The sequence below is a fragment of the Canis lupus genome, chromosome 18, assembly GCF_011100685.1.
Source record: "Canis lupus familiaris isolate Mischka breed German Shepherd chromosome 18, alternate assembly UU_Cfam_GSD_1.0, whole genome shotgun sequence".
Classification (NCBI taxonomy): Eukaryota; Metazoa; Chordata; class Mammalia; order Carnivora; family Canidae; genus Canis; species Canis lupus.
In genome coordinates, this window is record NC_049239.1 from 44658721 (window position 1) to 44667096 (window position 8376).

The window sequence follows — 8376 nt, forward strand, 5'->3', positions numbered from 1 at the left end:
TGCAAGTGCTAAAGCTCAGCTCTTAGCAGCTTAGGTAGAACCAGAGGACTTGATGGGCATCTCCCCTGGGAGAGCAGAATGCAGCTGGCTCCCAGAGAACGAACAGTGCCATCAGGAAGCTGGTGCTTGCTGGGTCTCCCCTTTCCTTGGCCCACCTGATTTCACTGCCGGGCAGAGTGGGAATGGAACGATGGTCCCAGGCACTGCCAAGGCCACATTCTGCCCACTGCAGAAAGAGCTCGTCTCTCCTGATGGCCCTAGGGCACTGGTCAGGGTTAGCTAGTTTCAGAGGGGATTGAAATTACAGGTGGCTCACGGAGAGTGTCTCTGCACAGGTCAGAGATGAAGAGTCAGAGAGCCAGCCCACTTGAAGGCTGGGGCTGACAGTTTCAGATTTGTAGCCCCGAGTGCCCCGAAGTCTGTGACAGTGAGCCTGGGGTGTCAACGAAGTCACAGGATGAGCCTGGCACCTTCCCGGAGAACTGCTTTACTTCGGTGGAAGTAATTTAAAGCACTATTTTTAGATAAAACAAAAAAGGAAACATCATGGAGCAGAGTACAGAATCTGTATGTAATTTTGAGTCAAAACCCAAGACTTCAAAGAGATGTCACACTTGTGTCAGGTTCCTTGGGCTGGTTGCCAGGCCTGCCAGGTAAACCTGCTCATTCTTGCATTAACATTTCAGGGGGGAGTTAAGAAAGTGCTGGAAGAGAGGCCCTGGGACCCACGGTCTGGGGCCTGGGCCTGGATCTCCCCATAGCTGCAGGGCAGGGCAGAGGGGAGATGGGTCGCTTCAGAGACTACTGCTCCTGCTGGGCCCTGGCTATGCACAGCTCTGTGCCCCTGCCGGCATCAGCTCAGCCTCCTGTCCAGTTCCCCGGGTGTGCAAACCCATCTGGAGGACATCACAGGCTCTAGAACCCAGACCCAAGGGCAGGAGTCAGAACCCGGGCCAAGTGAGGGATCTGCAGGCCCCGGCAGGACATGCCAACTGAGAAGGGCAGGAAGCAGGTGCCAGCTCCTTCTTGCAGCTTTTCACTGAGCGGCGGGCACATAGGCAGGGCGTTCCCTGAAATATTTAACCCCAGAAGCTCACGGAACCAACTCTTTGGAACAGACCTCAGCCTAGTGCCTGGACAAGGTTTTGGGGGCCCCGTGGGACCAGGGTTCGCCCCTCAAGGTTCTGGATCATGGGGAGATTTGGGAGTCCCAGGTGAGAGGCCTGGGAAACTGGGACATGGGGCTGCACACAGGGGGATTGGGACAGCAATTATTTCCCAACTGGCATGGACGTGTTTTGATGTCTTAACAACCGGGACAGCTGTCCTGGCTGAAAACGGGCCTGTAACATGGGTCCAAGAGAGAAAGATGAAGACTCAAGTCCGGCCCCTGTTATGTGCCAGCAACTGCTCTGAGAGCCCCCATGCATGTCATCTGGTTTAATGTTCCGGAGAGCACGCAGATCTAACATATCCACCTCAGAGGGTTAATATGGAAACAGAAGAGGGAGAAGCCAGGTGGCAAAGGTGCCAAGTAGAATCCCATTCACCCTCCTCCCTGTGCCCCACTCCGCTAGGGCTTGGCCATTCTCTCATGGGCAGATGGCGGGAGAGGCCAGCCATCTGCTCCCGGCCACCTCTTTGCCCCTCTTCGTTCTAGTTCATCGGTTCTCCAAGTTGGGTTTTCATTAGAATCGCTCCACGTGGTTGTACACACAAAACCGTGTGTACACATGGGTACACGCTGGGGGGGGCGGGGGCGGAATTAAGGGGCTTTCAAGGGTCGTGGTGTCTGTCCTCGTTTCGCCTCACCTGATTCAGACCTTGTACCGCAATAGGCTAGAACACACGACGCTGCGCATTATAATTAGCCCCACTTTGCAGGTGAGAAAGTGGGGTGTGGAGGCGTCATCTGTCCAAGGTCACACAGCTGGTGCAGACCAGGGGTGTGTGACCCCATGACCTTGAGCCTAGCCACCTCTGCATGCCTGGACTTTGAGTTCCATCATTCCTCAACATACTCGTCTGGGTCCACGCAAAGCCGGGGTTGCCTGGCGACTCTGGGGCAGAGCTGACCGAGCGCCACAATTCAAACCGGTGTTGATGTCTGTACATCACACGCTCCACTGAGGCTCCTGGGTCCCCGAGCCCCAGGCGGGTGCCCTCATGGAATGACCTTCAGCCAGCTTAGCACAGCCAGCCCATCAGCCACCCTCAGTGGCTGTTCCCTCCTGCTCTAGGACAGAAACAGCTCTGTCTTTTGGCTTTAACCATCCTGCTTCATTTCTCCTCCCTGGAAACTCATTCCCAGAACTTGGACTCTGCTCTGGAGAGGCTTCCCTCCTTGCAGTAAAGCTTTCCACTCGGAGCTCACTTTTCCATCTCTTACTGCGGGTTTTTCCCTTCTGCAAGCCCAGCAGGTGCCCAGCTCCAGCTGCCTTGCTTCTCGAGTGTAGGATTGCACGCTGGAAGGCAGGTTGCCTATTCTTTTCTGCAAGCGACCCACCTGGGTGCAGTGGTGTGGCAGACAGACTTCCCAAAGATGCCTTCCCATCCCATGTTCTTCCTACGGTATGACCCCGACACCGCCACCATCAAGGGGTAGGGCCTGGGCCCCTCCCTTCAACCTGCGTGGAACTTCGTGACCACCTCACCCAGGAGAATACGGTAGAAGATGCTGTGTGACCTTGTGGGCTATTGATCCTGCCTCGCTGTCTCTGGACAAAGTCTTGGAATCCAGCCACCTTGCGGGGGGGGGGGGGGGGGCGGGGGGGCGGGGAACTAACACACACACACAGACCTCACAGAGAGGACACCACAGTGCTCTAGCCCATATACGACGTTGACCACAAGATCCCTGAGTGAAGAAGCTGCCTCTGATGATCCCCGGCTCTGCCATCAGATCTCTCCCAGCCCCTCTCGGCCAAGGCCCCAGGCATTAGGGAGCGGAGACAGGCTGTGACCTGTCCGAATTTCTAACCCCTAGAATCATGAGGGTAAATTAAGTGGCTGTCTGATGCAAACCGTTTTTTTTTTTTTTAAGATTTTATTTATTCATGAGAGACACACAGAGGCAGAGACACAGGCAGAGGGGGAAGCAGGCTCCATGCAGGGAGCCCGATGTGGGACTCGATCCCAGGACTCCAGGATCACACCCTGGGCTGAAGGCAGGGGCTAAACCACTGGGCCACCCAGGCATCCCCAGGTTGGGTTTGGTTAAGAAACACAGCAATACAAACTGGAGCAAGTGGATAGTGACAGAGCAACATAGACAAAGTTGCCCCTGCCTGCTAAAGGGTCAGAGGCGGGACACCTGGGTGGCTCAGCAGTTGAGTGCCTGCCTTTGGCCCAGGGCATCATCCTGGAGTCCCAGGAGTGAGTCCTTTGTCGGGCTTCCTACAGGGAGCCTGCTTCTCACTCTGCCTCTGTCTCTGCCTCTCACTCTGTGTGTTTCACGAATTAAAAAAAAAAAAATCTAAAATAAATAAAGAGTCAGAGGCTGCAGGACTAGAGAGTAGCTGGAAGGCAATCCTGGCACATTGGGGCACCCAAAGTGCTGCCAAGGCCTCCAAGGGGGAATGGCTTCACAGCATGCCAAGGGAGGCTGGGCCGCAGCTGGAGCTGCCAACCTGGGCAGAGACCCCTGTCTCCATGGACCAGGTGCTCCTGGGCCTCGATGACCTCCAGAGGCCCTTCCTCCATCCTTGGGGCTACAGAAACTTCTGTGTCATCCCAGCTGGGGAACATTTACTCCTGGGTTAAGACCAAGAAGAGGAGGAACTCAGAAGAAAATTTAGAAGGAGACTTGAAATGGGTGATTTCTTGTACATCTGTGAGTTCGTGGAGTAAGATCTGGGCTGCCCAGAGGAAATTCTGTTAGAATGTTCTGTCCTGAGCCAACCTGACCTCAAGGTCTCAGAGATGCCCAACCGTGCCCCCAGGAGACACCTCTGTTCAGTTCACTCGGTAGCACTGGACCCTGGCAACAGGCACTTTGCAGGGAGCTCAGAGACGCTGCCCACCAGAGCCGAGGGCCTCTGGGGACAGCGAGGACCTCCCCGCCCCCAGCCCCCCTTCCCCCCTCCCCGCCGCTTCAAGGGGAGATTGGCGCAGAGGCTGGAGCTCCCCTGCGGGAGGGGGAAGGCGGGACCAGACACCGCTACCTTGCCCTGGCAATGCTCACTGTGGCCACTAGATGGCGGACCAGGGCCACCTAGAGGGACCTACCCTGGGAACCGGTTTCCTCCACGGAGCCCCAGGGTCACTATGGCTGGGGGGAGGGGGGCATGGGGTCAGCCACGGCTGTGGGTGCTGATCTGAGCCAACCAAAGGGCTGTGTGTGTTCCAGGATGCCCCGCTCTCCGGTGTCTTTGGCCACATCTTCCCATTTCACCTGCAGCAGGTCCCTGGTCTGGCCCTAGGACCCTACACTCCTGGACCTCTGTTCCCGTTTCTTCCCTGGGCTGTGTTCATGCCACAGCTCACCCCGGGGCGGGGCTGAGGGCTAGGGTGGGGGCGGGGTAGGGTCTGCAGCATTCAAACCTCAGTGTCCCCAGCGCTTGCCCACCTGCCAGCTCAGCGGGAGGGCAGGAGTGTCTTCACCCCCATGTCACTTGGCTGTCATGGCAATCCACGGAAGCAGCAGGAAGGGCATGTATCCTCACCCCCATTATCCTCACCCCCATTGTGCGGATGAGGAAACCCATGCCCCCATGCGAAACGACTGGTCTCTGGCCACCCAGCAGAGCCCCATCTGCCCTGCTTCTCGCCCAGCCCACACTCCCATGCTGCCCTCGTCACCCTCTGCTCAATGGGCTGCCTGGCCCTTTCCCACTCGCTCTGCTTGAGAGGGGCCCTTTTTGTGCTTTGTGACCCAAATGATCCAGGTCTCCTGGGAGCCCGCAGCCAACACCTGGACCGGGTGCTTTGCCCTGCGCGGTGCCCCCTGGAGCTGCCCAGATGGCTCATGATGGCTTGAGGGCAAGGCCCAGGAGAAAGAGTCTAGGACACAGAATCAGACAATCTGGAGCACGTTTCACCAAGCTTCAATTCCTCAGCTGTGAAATGTAGGTCAATTTACAGAATTGTAAAGCTGGAAGCAAAGATGTCTCTGAAAGTGCTTGGTGATGGCGGTGATCGTGGTCACCCTCACGGCATCCTTACCATGTGCCAGGCTCCCAGCTAAGCCCCTGAGTTACGGGGTCTCACTGAGTCCTCACAAAAGCCCTGCAAGGTCGGTAGCATTATTGTTCATGCTTTAATTTTTTTAAGATTTCATTTCTTAATTAGAGAGACAGAGAGCACAAGTGGGGGGAGAGGCAGTGGGAGAGGGAGAAAGAGCCTCCCCGCTGAGCAGGGAGCCTGATGTGGGGCTCGATCCCAGGACCCTGGGATCATGACCTGAGCCAAAGGCAGAGGTTTAACTGACTGAGCCACCCAGGTGCCCCTGTTCACATTTGACACACACGTTTATAACATTTAAAGTGCACAGGCCTGAAGTGTGCATCTCAGAGACGATTTACACCTGTGTAGCCGGCACCGCGACGGAGACCACTGCCAGCACCCTGAAGGCCCCCTCCTTCAGCCACTACCTCACCAAACGTAACCCCGCGGGGGCACCTGGCCAGCTCAGGGGGTGGAGCGGGCGACTCTTGATCTCAAGGTCGTGAGTTCGAGTCCTGTGCTGAGTGTAGCAATGACTAAAAAATAAACAAATGAAAGCAAAGGTGACCCTATAAAGTTGGGGTTATGTCCGCTCATTTCACACAGGAGTAGGGGCACCGGGAGGGGCTGTGCACAGCTGCTGATGGGCAGGACCAAGAGTGGCCTGTCTCTCACCCAAGGCCACAGTGGTCCCCGGAAGCTGGAAGGCAGTGATTTCTTCTTCGTCCTCCACCCCCCTCTCACTTTCCTCCTGTCCCTCCGCCTCCAACTTCTCCTCCATCACTTGGCCCCACAGCCTCTCCTTAAGGGCCACCTACTGTCATTTGATAAATTTACCACCAGATGGAACCAAAGGACTGAGTGGAGACTTGAGGCCGGCCTCTAGGGACCCAGACGGAGGCTGAGGCCTGGTTGGGGGGCAGGTCTGGGCGAGGCAGGGGGAAGTTGCTGGTGATGATGCTGAGCCCCGGCCAGCAGAGATGGCTGAGGGGACCCCCACCCTGGCCCCAACCCATTGGCACCCGGACAGACAAAAGGGTGGAGATGCAGGCTGGGGCTCAGGCTGAGATGAACGCAGGGCTGGGAGCAAAGAAACCCAGGTTCTAGTGGGACCCTGCGTCACCGGCTCTCTGAGTCATCCACCTGCCCTGTCGCAGTGGGTGGTGTTCTCTACCAGTGAGGTAAAGTTGGTCCCTCCTCTGCCTCTGCATTTACTCTCCCTTCCCCGGCACACTCTCCCGTCCAGCCTGCCCATTCAGCCAGCCAGCTCGAGAAGTTCATTGCCACCAACACCGCCCCCTGCCCGCCCCCGCCACCAGAAGGCTTCCCTGACTGCAGAGCTGTCCCCGCGTGTGTGATGATTCAGTGAGAGGGACTGGGCCCGAGGCTGGTGGTGGTCTTCTACCTCTCTTCCTGAGAGTGGCACTCCCGGGGCCCCAGCGGGGGTGCTTCTCCTTATGCAGGCAAGGGGGAGGGCTGGGAGGCTGGTCTGGCGTCTTCCCTCACCTGTGTCCAGCCAGCGCGCCTCTCCAGCCCCCCGAAAGTCAGCCTCGCAGCCGGCGGGCCAGGAAGAGCCTTCAGAGCTCCTGATTCACACACGGCCCAGGTCACACGGTACCTTGGTGCTCCAGACCGAGGCCCAGCACCCACTTGAGCCCTCAGCTCAGGGCTCCCCAGAAGGCCCCACCACGGTCTAAGGGCCTGGCCGCTTGCCTTCCCTGGCTGAAGTTCCTCGCCAGGCCCCTCCTCTGACAAAGATGCACTTGAAGATGCGGGCAGGAAGGGGAGGGGCTCCTCTTAGCTAGCGAGTCTGCACCTCTGTACGGGCAGTGGGGGAAGGGGTCCGGGGAAGCTGCCTCCTCAGGCTGAAGTCCTTGGGGCTCCCTTGTACCCCTGTTGGAAGACACCAGGGCTGTTAAGAGCCTAGTATTTGAGTCAGACACTCTTGGATCCAAATTCCTTCTCTACCACTTATCTGAGTGACCTTGGCCAAATCCTTAGACTTCCGAAGCTCCTTCCTCTCTCTCCTTCTTTCCCTCCCTCCTTCCCTCCTCCTCCCTCCCCCTCCTTCCTTCCCTCCCCCCCTCCCTCCCTCCCTCCTCCCTTCCCTCCTTCCTTCCAGAAGGCAGACTGCTACATGCGGGCCTCATCTGGCCGTGTCTGGAGTCTTGGCAGTGTGACCACCCTACGTCCCCCTACAAATGGGCCCCGAGAGCTTCCTTGGAGGCTCCAGCAGGGCAGCCCAGCTACTTGTATTCCCTTGACGGAAGCACGGTCCTCCTCTTTTCAGGTACGGTCCCCCTTTTCGACCGAGCGCAGCTTCGGGGGGAGGGACACACGGGGAGCGGTGAGGGGGAAGGGACACCCTTCACGGCCAGTCAACTCTGCGGATCAGGGGGGCGGCGGACGTCGCGGCCAGACCACGCTCACAAACAGGCGGGGGAAGCCAAGCCGCGGAAGTTCCTTAATCTGAGGAAGGGGACTAAAAGCCGTCGGGACCTCAGGCAGCGGCGCACGCTCCGTGGGAGAGCGCACGCAAGGCCCCAGAGCACCACCTGCGCTGCAGCAGGCAGCCGGGCCGCCCGGGTCGGGGCGCTGACGATTGGCTGATGGCTATGCAAATAAGCCTATGATGTCACCACACGTAGACGCGAGAAGGGGCGGGCCGTTGCTCAGTGCCGTCCCAGCAGCCAATCAGCAGCAGAGCAGGTGTTGCGCACCTGCGGGGGGTGTGGCCTGGCCCGGGAGGGGGCGGGGCCGCGGCGCTCCAGCTGCAGGTCCGGACGCCTGCGCTCCACGCCTGGCCCTGAGGATGAAGGACGGTTTGGGCAGCTCTGGACAGAGGAGCGTGAGCTTCTCCGCCTGTGACATGGGCACGGCCCCTCTGCTGTCTTCCTCGTGGAGTAGCTGTGAGGATCAGGTGAGCTGAGGGTCAGGACAGGGTTCTGGAAGGTGCCCTGAAAATGCAAGGCACAAAAAGGTTTCCGTTCCCTGGATCCTAAGGGCAGTTAGCCAACCTGTGGAGCTGAGGGTTTGCTCTTTTAATTACTCAAACTTTCAAATTCTATTTTAGCCTTAGGATGAAAATATTTTTAAAAAAATACGACCTAATTCCCGACTTTATTAAACAGAGTGTCTTTTAATATAAGTTGTATTGCTGCTTCTGAAATCTACGGATGCCACTTTGTTATGCTTTCATTTATTTTCTTTTTT